This window comes from Grammomys surdaster, unplaced genomic scaffold (assembly GCF_004785775.1).
Source record: "Grammomys surdaster isolate TR1022 unplaced genomic scaffold, NIH_TR_1.0 126048, whole genome shotgun sequence".
Taxonomy (NCBI): domain Eukaryota; kingdom Metazoa; phylum Chordata; class Mammalia; order Rodentia; family Muridae; genus Grammomys; species Grammomys surdaster.
In genome coordinates this window covers 3,854,799-3,869,545 of record NW_021620860.1, presented here as the reverse complement: position 1 = coordinate 3,869,545, position 14,747 = coordinate 3,854,799, and the positions used below count along the sequence as shown (strand labels likewise).

Here is a 14,747-nt window from a genome sequence, read left to right as displayed (position 1 = left end):
AGCAGTAGCTGAGAACTTCACACCTCGATCTGCAGGCAGCAGGCAGAGAGAGTCAGGCCTGGTGTGGGCTTTTAAAACCTTAAAGCCTAGCGACACACTTCCTCCAACAGGACCACACCTTATAATCCTTCTAATCCTTTCAAATAGTTCTACTCTCTGGTGACTAAGCATTCAAATGTATGAGCCTATGCAGCTAGTCTCATTCAAACTTTTTTGTTGTTGTTATTGTTATTTTCCTTTCTTTTGAGACAGGAAGTCACTCTGTAGCTCTAGATGGTCTGGAACTTGCTATTTAGACTCCTGAGAGCTGGGACTAAAGGTGTGCATCCCCATGCCCAGCTCGAATTGTATTTTAATGTTTTGCGGTTTGAGATTTACTTGTTTTATGTAAATGAGTATTTTGCTTGCATGTATGTATGTATGCATGCATGCATGACCTCAGAGGTCAGAAGAGGGCATCAGATTCCCTGGAACTGGAGTTACAGGCAGTTGTGAGCCACCGTGTTGGTCCTGGGAAACAATCCGAGTCCTCTGGAAGAGCAGCCAATGCTTTTATCTGCTGCACCATCTCTCCAGCCCCAAGATCTATATTTTAAATGGAACAGCAGTCAGGTTGGAACTGAATGTCAAGAAGAAGTCCTGGGTCCTTAGGGTACTCCTAGTGGTGGATTGGATGATCAGAAGGGTCTTGTTTGTTGGGCTACACAGCTTTAATGCTGAGGATGACTTACTAATGTTAGTTACTGATGTTCCTATTTGTGTGTGTGTGTGTGTGTGTGTGTGTGTGTGTTTCCTTGCCTGCTTATTTATAATAGAATCTCATATCATACCCCAGGCTGACCTTGAACTCAGACCAACACTTCTGCCTCTACCTCCTCAGTGCTGAATGACAGATATGAACCACCACACCTAGTGGTAATTTGCTCTTGACAAGATTGCAAGTGGAAAGAGAAGGTTGGAAAGGAAACTAAGAAGTGATTGTTCTTGGGGGAAGAGGCGAGACAAAGAGCAAAGGCCATAAGTAGTAGCGGAGATGGCTTGAAGAGTTTTCTTGGGAAGTAAAGTTTACCGAGCTTGACATCTGATTGCTGGGGAGGAGAGCAGGTATTCACGAAGGACAGCTGTATTAGTCAGCCTGAGCTAAAGGAACTGAACTAATAGATTGTGTACAAAGGGGATTTGCTAGCTGGTTTGTAGCATAAGGGTTGGGCATTCCAACAACGTCCATCCGTATGTTAGAGAGGCTGGTAACATTGTAGCTACTGGGTCCACAAAGTTGGATGCTTCACTGTGAGAAGACTCGAAAGCTCTCTGGAGAGCAGCCAGGTTTCATTTAGTCCACCTTGGAAGGCTGAAGAAGCCTTCAATACCTGCAGAAGGTGACAGAAAGAAGAATGTAAGGCAGGTATCGCTGCATTTTCCTTATTCATCTTTCTATCTCAGCCACCATTTAGAAGGTGTTAATCTTGCATCATCTCCCCTCAGTTAATCCTTTATGGAAACTGCCAGAAACACCTAAAGTTGTGCCTCCGAGATGACTCTAAATACCTCCAAGCTAAAAGTGAAGACCAAACAACAGCAATTAAGTGTCAGTACTGCTGAGCAGCATAGCACACACCTTTAATCCCAGCACTGGGGAATCAGAGATCTCTGTGAGTTCAAGGCCAGGCTGATCTATCAAGTGAGTTCCAGCACAGCCACTATATAGAGCGTGGTGGTTTTGAACGTAGAGATCTAGTCTTCTTCTTCAGTGTTAGGATTAAAGGTATGTACCACCATGCCTAGCAATGATTATTTTAAAGAATGGGGAAAGGCTGGAGAGATTTTTTTTTTTCTGTCTAAGACCATTTATTGCTCCTGCAGAGGACCCAAGTTCAGTTCCAGCACCCGAATGGTGGCTCACAGCTATTTGCAATTCAAGATCCAGGAGACCTGACATCCTTGGTAGCTAGGATTTCTATCCCAAGTATAGTATCTCAAGCAAGTAACTCTTCCCCTTCTTCTTGGCCAGCGTCCCAGTTAGAGGAGCCTTTTCTTTTGCTCACCTTCACTCAGACTGTTGTACGCCACACGTTCTCTGAAGGCTGCGCTTTCCTAGCCACTCCAAGGCACAATAAGAGTCACAAGATCTTCTGAGCTTCAAGCTCAGTCATTGGCCAAGCATTCTTTTCTATTTGGGGTATGTCTGTTTGCTTTGTTTTGCTGAGACATTCTCGCTAGGTAGCTGTCTTAGTCAAGGTTTCTATTCCTGCACAAACATCATGACCAAGAAGCAAGATGGGGAGAAAAGGATTTATTCAGTTTACATTTCCATATTGCTGTTCATCACCAAAGGAAGTCAAAACAGGAATTCACACAAGGCGGGAACCTGGAGGCAGGAGCTGATGCAGAGGCCATGGAGGGATGTTACTTACTGGATTGCTTCCCCTGGCTTTCTCAGCTTGCTTTCTTATAGAACCCAGGACTACCAGCCCAGGGATGGCACCACCCACAATGAGTCCTCCCACCCTTGATCACTAATTGAGAAAATGCCTTACAGCTGGATCTCATCGAGGCAGTTCCTCAAGGGAGGCTCCTTTCTCTGTGATAACTCCAGCTTGTGTCAAGTTGACACATAAAACCAGCTCAGGCTATGCTTAAACATCAGATCCTCCTGCCCCAGCTTCTTGAATGTGGAATTGACTAAAGTCTACACAGTATACAAGTGCACACACAACTTCTGTTTCCCTAGTACCATAAACAATGCCAGCTATCCGAGCACAGAACACATCTTCCACTTAATGGAATTGTGGTGCTGTGTCCTTCCTCTTGTGCCCAAGCCTCATGTGAGCAGGTTAAAAGGACAGGAATGGGGGATGGTGAGATGCCTTATCAGTAAAGTGCTGTCCTTGCAAGTTCAAAGCCAAGTTTTCAAAAAGGCAGGTTGCCTGTGGCATCATGGTGGTGAATGCCTTTGATTCCAGCACTCAGGAGGCAGAGGCAGGTAGATCTCTGTAATTTTGAAGGCCAGCCTGGCCTACATATTGAGTTCCAGGACAACCAGGGCATTATACTAAGAACTTGTCTCAAAGAAAGATAAAAAGAAAAAAAAAATAAAAGAAAGAAAGAAAGGAAGGAAGGAAGGAAGGAAGGAAGGAACCTGGGCAGAGTAATGAACATTTGTAATTCCAGTTCTGGGGAGGCAGAGACACATGGAATGTTGGGGCTCACTGGGCAGCCTAGTTGACTTGCTGATCCCTGAATTCTAAGCCAGAGACAGAGAAACCCTGTTTCAAAACAAACAAACAAACAAACAAACAAAAACAAATAAAACATGTGACCAGCATCTGAAGAAAGATGTATTGCCTCTGGCTTACACATGCATGTATAGGCACAGGCATACACACCTCCCATACACACACTCATAGGTGCACTTGCACACTCAAACATACACACAGGCACACACACAAAAAGAGAAGGGATATGATCATTCTGATAGTGGGTTCCTGGTGGCATCCAGGCCACCCTTTCTGTCTTGATTTCATAGATCTCTAAGGGTTTGAACCCTGAGAGGTAGGCACTATTGTTTCCTCAGAGCACACCAGCCATTTCTTCCAATGGCATCCAGCTTGGGCACAGTGGTGTCACCCAGCAAGCCTGGGACACTACACTGGGCCTTTCCCAAGTCTGCCCACCATGCTGCAGAAGCCACTGCTTGAAGATTCTGATCACACACCACGAGGCCATCAAATCCTACCACCACTAGCTTCTTGGCTTTTTACATTTTTCCTTTGGTGGTTTTATTTATTTGTTTGTTTTGTTTTATTTTTTTTGTTGTTTTTAAGACATCCTGACCACAGTTTCTCCTACCCCTCCACCCTGCCCAGTCTCCACCCCGCTTAGTGGTTTTATTTTGAACTATTTTTAGATTTACAGACAAAGTGCAGAATTGCAAAGTAACAAAATTCCCCTCTGCCCTTTCCCAAGCTGCCCAATGGTAACCTCTTGTATGACCATGACATTTATTAAAATAAAGACATTAAGAAATGGACATGGTGGTGCAAGCCTGTAACCCCAGCACGTGGAAAAAAAGAGGGTGAGGCATGAGGCCAGCAAGTTCTACACTGTGAGTTTCAGGTCAGCCAGGGCTACACAGTGAGACACTGGCTCAAAAGAACAAGCAAGAGCGGGCTGGAGAAATACTTCACTGAGTAAAGATGTCTGGTGTCATGCTTGACAACCTGAGTTGGATCTCCACAAGGTGGAAGAAGGGAATCAGCCCTTGAGAGTTTTGCTCTGACACAGAGCAATATCACAGAGAGGCCCTGAGATATTGACGTGTACACATGGGTGAATGGACACACACATAAAAATAAACAAACAAACCCAAGAAATTAGCATTAGTACAAAGTTATTTATTAAACTCAAGACTTTGGATTTCTCCAGATTTTTCACTAATGTAATTTTTCTGCTCCAAGATTCGTCTTAAGTCTATTGCCTTCCTTTCTTTCTTTCTTTCTTTCTTTCTTTCTTCCTTCCTTCCTTCCTTCCTTTCTTTCTTTCCTTTTCTTTTTTTTTTTCTGGGAAGAGTTTTTTGGTTAAAGACAACATGATCAAAGACATCATGGTTGTCTAGAAGACACTCCGTAGTCCACAGATATTGGGAGACACAACACTAACTCCTAAATCGCTATTTCAGTGAGGACAATCTGTAGTTCTCTCTTTGACCTGCCTCTAGAGATCCGCCTACTGTTTTCAGCGTCTGGATTCACCCCCAAAGGGTCTCATCTCAACATCGTCCTAGATCTCTTTGTCTTCAGTTCCTTAGTTATGCTCCATGACTTTGACCACCTGACCAGAACCTTTACAAACTTCCCAGGAAGCGGAAATGACTTTCAGGGACACCCTGAGAGCAGCAGTTTTCAGAGAAAGGGGAAGCAGTATAACACAGCCATCCTCCCAGATGTGGTTAGAAGAAGGAACGGAGTGGAGGTAAGAAATAGAGAAAAAGCCGGGCGGTGGTGGCGCACGCCTTTAATCCCAGCACTCGGGAGGCAGAGGCAGGCGGATTTCTGAGTTCGAGGCCAGCCTGGTCTACAGAGTGAGTTCCAGGACAGCCCGGGCTATACAGAGAAACCCTGTCTCGAAAAACCAAAAAAAAAAAAAAAAAAAGAAATAGAGAAAAAGACAGACAGAGAAAAGTATTCAGGATGCTTCCTTCAACTTTATCATGGTCCTTGGATGATGAGTGAACAGTGATGTGACAGATACAGACATCCTCCAACCTCACCTCCCCACCCCATCCCCAACCCTCCATGCACCTCAACCCATTCCACCCTCCAAGTAGCCCAACCCACTCAAACCACCCCACCATCCACCCCCACCCCACCCCCAAGTCTCCCCCACACACTTGCCCAGAGATTCCCCTACACTCTTCCCTTTTAACTTCTGTACCCTACTCCAAATCATTGACAAATGGTAGCTGATCTTCCAAGACTGCTTGAGAGGGCTGTGCACGTTTGAAAGAAGAAAGCCACAAAGAAGAACTTGAAGGAACCCCAGAACTCAGGACAGCCAGAGGAGAAAGGGCAATGAAGAGGACTGAGAGCCGTTGGGTCAGAGAAGCAGAGACCAGGGGACTGCCATTCAGAGGATCTGCAGCTGGGGAGGAGGCGTGCCCTTCCGCTTCTCCAAGCCCTGTTCCAGTAATATCGGGCTAAGTCATCTTCAAGTTTCAAATGCTTGTTTTCTTTTTGAGAGGGGTTCTAATGAGACGGTGAGCTTCTAACATATTAGGCAGCAGAGAATGGCCTTAGATTTGATCATGTTGGTCCTCCTATCTCAATTCCTCAAGTGTTGAGATTATAGGCTTGTACCTGCTGTGGGGCGTGCTAAGTCCTAGCTACACGAATTCTCCATGACTGGAAAGCTCTCAAGCACCCATCTGTAAAGGCTTCACCGCCTCCCTTTGCTGCAGCCTTGGTTAAAGATCCTTAGTTAAAGGCCCCACAGCTCCCTGGGGAGCTCCCCTCCTGCCCAGGGCTTTCTTTGTCTCCAGTTCATTCTCTCTAGGAGTTTGTCCTCTCTGCCCTTCTTGATTGTTTTGGCTTTTTGTTGTTGTTTGGTTTTGTTTCTAGACAAGGTTTCTCTGTGTAGCCCTGACTATCATGGACCTTGCTCTGTACACTAGGCTAGCCTGGAACTCACTCTGTAGACCAGGCTAGCCTGGAACTCAGAGATCCACCTGCCTCTGCCTTCCAAGTACTGGGATTAAAGGCGTGGACTACTATGCCCATCTTGTTTTGGCTTTAAGACAGGTTTTCAATACTTATCACAGGTTGGTCTGCAACTTGTTCTATAGTCTAAACTGGCCTCTATGTCCACGCCTCAGCCTTCCAGGGGTCAGGATTAGGGGTTCAATTTTAATATTTTCATCAAGACGTTGCTGCATAGGCCTGACTACCCAAGTTCAAGCCCAAGAACTCACAGTAGGAGAGAACTGACTCCTGAAAGTTGCCCTCTGACCTCCTTCTTGCAAGTACCTCTCCCATGCACGTCAACAAGCAGGTGCACACATCATCCCCCCACAGAATAATAATACAGAACATTTTATTTTTAATTTTACATGTATAAGTGTTTTGCTTATATGCACTGTGTACATATCTGGTCCCTATGGAAGCCAGAAGAGGGCATTGGATTCTCTGGAACTGAAGTTACAGATGGTTATGACCTGCCATGTGGGTGCTGGGAATCGAACCTGGGTCCTCTGCCAGGACAGCAAGCTCTCTTAGCCACTGAGCTGCCTCTCCAGCTCCAATTTCTTTTTCTTTTAAGGCTCTCAGACTCCCTGAGGGCAGAGGTCAAGGCTTGCTTTATCTCATTGACCTTAAAGTTGCTGGTCAACGGGTGTGAATGGAGTCTGTGTTCTGCAATTCACAGGCTACTATGTGCCAAACTGTGTGAGAAGTAATGCACAAACATTATCTTACCTGCCAGTGGAAATCAAGACAAGGAAGTGACAGCCTCGGGAAGGTAAGATTCAAATGCAGCTTTGCTGGTGCCAGGGTGCTGCCCTCTGCTGGTGAATCAGACTGGGACATCATGCTACTGAAGGTATTAATCTCTAGCACATTCCAGAAAATAGAGTCATTGTCCCTTCTTGGGAAGAAAACCAAGACTTTTCAGAGTATTGTGAGAAAAGAGATGTTTCTCCCAAAACTACAGGGGATAGAAAGAGGGGGAGACAGGATTGGAGAACCTGGAGCTTCCAAAAGAACAGAGAGAGAACAGTGAATACTATTGGGTTATTTGAGCTTTTGGAGACAGTGTTTCTCTGTGTACTCCTGGCTGTCCCAGAGCTCACTCTGTAGTTCAGACTGGCCTTTAACTCAGAGATCCACCTGTCTTCACCTGCCTTCACCTGCCTTCAAGTGCTGGGATCAAGGTGGTCAGAAGAGGACATTGGATTCTCCAGGAACTGAAGTAACAGATGGTTGTGAACCACCATGTGGGTGCTGAGAATCGAACCCAGATCCCCTGCAAGAGGAATGAGTGTGAGTGCTTTTATGCTCTTAACCATTGAGCCATGTTTCCAGCCTCTCTCTCTCTCTCTCTCTCTCTCTCTCTCTCTCTCTCTGTGTGTGTGTGTGTGTGTGTGTGTGTGTGTGTGTGCGCGTGCGTGCTGGTTTATGAAGCAAAATATGTTATTTCATTGTCTTAATACCAATGAATAAAACAAACCAACAAAAACAAAAAGGTGGAAACCCCTGGAAAATCGATGTGAAAGCTGATGGCCAGCAAAGCTCTGAGTTGGAAGTGAGGATTCCCTGCCAACAGACGCTGAGAAGGCCTGATGAGAGCGTGGTGCCCAGTCTCCCTGCAAGCGCAGAAACCTCTGACACCACGGCAGACAGAAGACTTCGAGTTCTCCAGATTTCTAGGCACCAGAAGCTCTAGCTCTCGGGACTGTCCCACTGATGAACGGCAAAATCATCAGAGCATTCTTCCTAATTGCCCCTTGAACTTCCATCCATGAGTTCTCATAGCCTCTGTCGCAACCCAGACTAAGAACGCATAAGCAAATACATTAAGTAGCCGTTTGTGCTTTCTAAGTTTTTCCTCTGTGCATTAGTGTTTCTTCTTTCTAGTATTTGAGCTTCTAGAACGTCACTATGCTGGTTGTCTTTGGAGAAGTCACCACTATTGGACATAGCACAGACATAGATCTGAGTGCTTCTGTCTACTCTCACAGTGCACGTGTGTCTCCATGTTCCTGATGAGCTGGGGGGAGGTGAATGTATGCCAGGGATGTTCGTGGAGGTCAGAGGACAACCTCTGGGTGTCACCTCTCTCCTTTTTTTTTTTTTCTATGCAGGTTGCAGGCCACCAGGCTTGTGTGGTAAGTGACTTCATCCACTGAGCCATCTCCCTGGCCTCTTTCTTTCTCTGGCAGAATCTCATGCTGCCCTCAAGCTTGCTGTGTAGCTGAAGATGACTTTGAATTTCTGATCCTGCTGACCCAACCTTTCAAGTGCTGGGATTATAGGCGTGTGACAGTACACTTAGCTAGGGCTTTTCTGATTGTTTTACTAATTCTCCAGACACTGGCAGGCAAAAGGCACCATGGTTATTCTTTTACCAAAGAGGCTTAATACATTCAAATTGCTTACCTATATCTTGCCAATTGAGGGAGGATGGATTTTCATCCAGGTCTTTGTAGGACACCTAGACTTTACCTGGTCTTGTAAATACATCCATATGTCTAGCAAAAGCAAAACCATATTGCTGGATTGGTTTTGTTTTAGACAAAGTCTTTTTAAAAATAGTTACTTATTTGAGACAGGGTCTTTCAGCACATCTGGGATGTTCTGGAGCTCACTATGTAGACTAGGCTGTCCTCAGATTCGTGGAGATCTGCCTGCCTCTGACTCACAAGTGCTGCAATTAAAGGCAGGCGCCATCACGGTCAGCTAAAATAAGCATTTTATTTTTTGAGACAGTCTCTGCTGGATCCCAGGCTAGCTTCCAACTCCCTATTAGAGCCCCTGAGGATGATCTTGAACACCTGTTTGTCCTGCCTTCACCTCCTAAAGATGCTCCACATCCGGTGATGGGAATGAACAAGGGGTTTTCTGCATGCTAAACAAACACTCCACCAAATGAGCTACTTGTTTATTTTTAAGGGTATAAGTGTTTTGCCTGTGGTGTGTGTGTGAGTGTGTGTGTGTGTGTGAGTGTGTGTGTGTGTGTGTGTGAGTGTGTGTGTGTGTGTGTGTACCATGTGCATGCAGTGCCTGAGAAGACAGCATTGGGTCCCCTGGAACTGGAGTGACATACAGTTGTATCATGTAGGTTCTGGGACTCAAACCCAGGTCCTCTGGAAGAGCCAGGGCTCTTATTTTCTGAGCCTAGAGAGTCTTAGTATGTAGCCTGAGCAGGGCTTGAGACCTGTGGGGTTTCAGGCATTCAACACATAATCATCTTAAGTAATTTTTAAAGATTTATTTATTATTTGTTTTATATGTATTAGTATTTTGCCTTATATCTGTGCACCACATGTATGCCAGATGCCCACAAAGACTAGAAGAAGACAACAGATTGCCTGAAAACGGAGTTACCGATAGTTGGCAGCTGCCATGTGGGGGCTCAGAATTGAACTCTGGTCTTCTGGAAGAGCATCCAGTGCTCTAAACTAGTGAATCATCTCTCCACCCTCTAGATAAGTAACTTTTAAGCATCTAACTCTCTGTGTAGAATATAACAAATATCCAGAATAACATGGACTCATACCAGGGTTTTGGTTTTTTGGAAATAAGGTTTTTGCTATTCAGCAAAACTTGCTTTTGTTTGTTTGTTTGTTTTTCGAGTCAGGTTTTCTCTGTGTATCCTTGGCAGTCCTGGAACTTGCTTTGTAGCCCAGGCTGGCCTCGAACTCATGAAGATCCACCTGCCTCTGTGTTTTGAGTGCTGGGATTAAAGGCGTGTGCCACCACCACCCGGCTCTATTTAACAAAACTTGCTGTTTACTCTTGAACTTACCATGTACTCCAGGCTGAACTCGGACTCTCAGCAATCCTCCTGCCTCTTCTTGCCATGTGCTGGTGTCGAGAGATAGTTGCCTGAGTCCAGCCATCTCATGCACAACTTCCATTTTGCTAGCAGGGTCAAAACAGGTTTCATTCGCAGACCTGGGGACCGACTCCTCTCCCGCTTCTTCAGATGTTTCATGTTTGTCTGTTAACCACTGAAGGATGTAAAGAAGGAAGTTTCGGGCTATCTAAGCTAAGGCATACATGTCGTAAATGTGTTGCCATTAGGACTTAAATTGAGTACATGCAGCTTGCCTGCCCCTTTGTTCCCTTATCATTCTGAATTCCAGGTCAGAAGTCAAGGAGGGGGCCCGACTGCAAAAGCTGACTCAAGACCCTGAAACTGGGTGACCTAGATAAAGGCAGCCACTGATGTTTGCTTCCTTGCCCAACTCGTGTCAAAATATGACTGGGAAATGCCACAGCCAGCCCTGCTCTCCCTCACTTTGAGGTTCCAGCCTTTGAAAATGCTGTACAATTTCTCTTCAGAGTCGCAGTTCAGTTCTAGAGTCTGTTCTACAGCCCTGACCAATCAGTAGCAGCTTAACTGCAGTAAGATTTTGGTATCTGCTTAAATACTTACAAAATGAACGTTCAAAGACACAGTTAATTCCTGAGTTTGTGCTGTTGTCCCCAAGTGGCCAGTTTTTGCTGCCTAATTCCAATAAGAATCTTGCTTTACTGGACCCTTGTGACTGCTTGGGTTGTTTTGTTTTTTCAGACCCCAACACCAGGAACTGGCATTATAGGGATATCCCATGATGCTGAGAGGTACCTGTGGGTTTTGTCCTATCTATGTGTCTGTGCCTATGTGAATGAACCCATGTCTGTACAGATGTCAGCCCAGGGCTTTGTGTGTGTGTTCTACTGCTGACCTATGCTCCCAGCCCATCTTATCCCATGTTCTCAGATACACTTAGCATTGTTATCTGGTGGGTGTGAGGTGTCCACCTTAGCTCTTTAATGAGATACTACATCTTCTGACATGTGATGGTTGCTTTGGATTTCCAAAGTGAGGGGCCGCTCAAGTCTGAAGCTGTTTTCCTCTCGATGTTGCTGTTTAACAATATGGATGTGAATGTGAAAGCCAGGGGTCAATCTCAAGTATTTTGTATTTATTTATTTATGTATTTATGTATTTATTTATTTATAAAGACAGGTTCTCTTATTGGCTGGTCAGTGACCCCCAGAGACCCTTCTGCCTCTGCTTCCCAGGGATTACACACACTCTCCACCATGCCCAGCTCTCTGACATGAGTTCCTGTGGGCGGAGCTCAGGTCCATGTGGTTGCATGCAAGCACTTTACCCGCTGAGCTATGCCCCCAGCACATGGTTTTGCTACTTTTTTCTGCAGGCTGTTTTCTTACAGGCTTTTAGAATTTTAGATTTATTTGCTATTTATGCACTACACGTGCATATTCCAAGTCCGTGGTGTACCTTTTCTCTTAGTATGCCAGGCCCTGAGTGCCTTGCGGTTTACCATTGAGCAACACGCCCAGATATTTTCACTTTTTCGATAAGAACATGGGGTAGTACATTCAGTGTTTGTGCGTTTTATTCAGGCCTTGTTTAAACTGAGGTGTAGGTATTCCCCTATGTCGTCAGCCAAAGCTCACTGTTCCTGTCACTTTCAGGTCAACAATTCTCGTGGGATTTGCTGCTGTGCTTGGTGTAGGCGGGAATCCGATTTCATTCCCCCCCCCCCCCAAATGCATGGGCAGATGTCCAGTAGGTCCTTTCTCCTAACTCTGTTGTGCTACCTTTTATTATTATTTAAATTTTGTGACACCTTTGTTATTAGAAACTGTCCATAAAGGTGGGGCTGCATCTTGCTTCTGTATTCTCTTCCATCAGTATGTTTATCCATCTGGACATTATCTTAATTTCTTTAATGTAACATTAACAAGCAGCTTCATTTTCTGGTAGCGCAAGTGTGCCTCCTCTCACGTCTTGATATTTTTGAGGCTGGGATGGCTCATTCAAATTGATCCATTCAGACGTTTTAAAGAGTGCGTGGGTCGTGTCTGCAAGAGGCATGCTTAGAGCATTAATAAGAGAGACGAAAGAGGGGCCTTTTTGTTTCCATGGCATCTTCCCAAGGGTGATAACCTATAGCCACCGTGCCAGTCACTCTGTAGGGAGACCAGAATGCGTCAGCAGGCTCCCTCGTCATTTATCCCACGGGGACAGTCTCAAACCCCAGATCTGAATCCAAAGAAGATATATTCCCTGTACATATTTTTCCACCCGCGGCGCGATGCTGTTGGAGGAATCCTTAGCGATTCCTGCCCTTCGCTCGCAGAAACACCCCACGGACGGTGAGAAACAGTCCTGACCAACTGTCAGCTGCCTAAGGGACTGTTGTCTAACTGAAACACAACCTCGCTGGGTGAGCAACGCAGAAGCAAGACCAAAACACAGGTTTTTGACCCCTAAACGCACAAGCCTCCGGGAACCGCTCGCTTGTATCCAATAAGAGGCCCCCTGGCACCAGTTGCCCGCCCCCTGGCCCTGTCCGGCCACTTCATTCGCAGTTCACAAAGCAATCCCGCCGCGCGTTCTGTACAACCGCCAATCAGAGAGTAGGGGGCGGAGGCTCCCAGGCGCGGCGAGTGCAGCGGTACTCAGACAGGAAAGCCTCGGGATCCTTCGGGTTCTTTCGTTTTCCCTCCAGGGTAAAGTTATGTTCAGTCTTCCATCAACACGTTAATTTTTCCGCCCGACTCGGCGCGCGTGCGCAGTGCCTCCCAGCCCAGGCTGTTCCTGAAATGTAAACCTGTTGTGACACAGGGAAGGAAGCTGAACGTCCATCCTACAGGTCAGTGCAGTCCTCGCGGAGCCTCGGGTTGGTTGATACTCCCTGCAGGCCCCAAAACTGGGATTCTAGGGCCAAAAAAAGGTTCAGTGAGGTCCCACCGAGATTTGAACTCGGATCGCTGGATTCAAAGTCCAGAGTGCTAACCATTACACCATGGGACCTGCTGGCGGTTTTAGGCGCCCGGCAGCCTTCTCAAGCCACATGACGTTGGGTAACCTTTTCTAAGCTTCGCTACACTTGGCTTGGGCCCGTGGCCGGTGGCCGCAGTGGCGAGCCGACACGGAACCACTGAGATTCCCACTTCCTTACGAATTCCAAACATTCCTGGGGTCCGTGGTGTCACCTCTTCCGGTGCTCCTCCAGGGGTCCCGGCTCTTGACTCCAAGTCCCGGGAGCGGCGGGTTGTCGGGTCAGACCAAGTCCGGAGAAAGCCGGCTGTGGTCCGGGACTCCGGGCAGGAGGTTCGGCGCACGCAGCCTGGGCTTTCTACTCGTTTCCTGCGTTTATACTGGAAGGGCTGTGGCGAGGACGCTTTGGCCCAGCGGGGAAGGACACGGACTGGCACGTGGTGGCACAGCCGTTCAAACCCCGGGCGAAGCTGGGGTGCAAACGGGGATGCTGGAGAGTGCGCCCCACATGGATGCCGCAGCCCCTGCTCCGCGCTATGCAAATGACCTGTAGGGAGATGGGCGCTTCCAGTTCTGCACTTCCGCCCGCGCTTCTTAAGGCCGGACTACCGAAACTTCTAGCGCTCCGGTCCTTAGTAAAACCCAGTCAGAATTTTAACAACAGACACCCACTGTCAACACACACACACTCACACACCGCAAAACAACAACAAAACCCCCACTTCTGCGCTCTCTAGTGTTTCATTTTCCCTAAATGTGTTTCTGCAGGTCCGTCAACAATTTGGCTCAGCAATTCACCTTCGGAGCATTATCCTACTGGACATCCATCTGTGCCTCGAGGCTGCTTCGAGGAGGCTCTTGACTATGTATTGTTTATTATAATACAGCGAGAATTGGCCCCGTAACGATGACTATTGTACAAGAGTTTAAGAAATAACCTGTGTGTGAGGCACAGAAGTTCTTTTGCTCACAGATAAGCACTGAGGAAACCAGGAATGTTAAATACACAGGGATGTCTGTTCAGTGAGAAGGTGTATAACATGTTTTCTGCCTAGAAGGAGTGGATGTGATTAATACGCCTGGGACCTGAAGCTGATAGCCTGGGACCTCACCAGTTCCTCCCCAGACCATTATCGTTGAACATGTTTTTCTCAGTCTATAGAAACGACGTTTCTGGAAGATGTTACATGTATTTTACAAAGAGTTCCAGTGAGATCACGTCTTAAACTTTGCTGTGCACAAAGGTTAGTTATTACCAGGAAAGTTTTCACCAAATAAACTACTTGGCGTCAGACTCGAAAAGTTTGAACCAACACTGGCTACTTGATTGTGTTGAATCGAACAACCTTCTTGCCTCCTACAGATCAATTACTCTGCTGACCTTAGTGACCACAGAGACACTCCCCTGCCCCCAAACTTGTATTGAGACAAAAGACAAACCAAACCAAACAGCTCTGCTTTCTACTTCTTATGTATAAGATGCTGTCCACAGACAAACAGAAGAGCTATGAACTAGTGCAATCTATTTGTGATATTGTATTAGTCAGGGTTCTATGGTAGCAACTTATAGGATGAATATCTATATAAGTAGTAGACTATATAATATAAATATTTTTGTTTGTAAGTGACTGCATATATATATGTGTGTGTGTGTGTGTGTGTGTGTGTGTATGTGTAGAGAGAGAGAGAGAGAGAGAGGGAGAGAGGGAGAGGGATGAGAGAGAGAGAGAGAG

At 46.3% G+C, this 14,747-nt stretch overlaps 1 long non-coding RNA gene and 1 other non-coding gene across 2 annotated transcripts; one reads left to right on the top strand and one right to left on the bottom strand.

The window, feature by feature from the left end:
- Window positions 1-12,705: 12,705 nt before the first annotated feature.
- Window positions 12,706-14,327, top strand: LOC114610570. Its single transcript, XR_003709701.1, has 2 exons — window positions 12,706-12,886; window positions 13,783-14,327. It is a non-coding gene; the product is annotated as an uncharacterized LOC114610570 (long non-coding RNA).
- Window positions 12,976-13,047, bottom strand: Trnaq-uug. Its single transcript has one exon. It is a non-coding gene; the product is annotated as a tRNA-Gln (tRNA).
- Window positions 14,328-14,747: the final 420 nt, after the last annotated feature.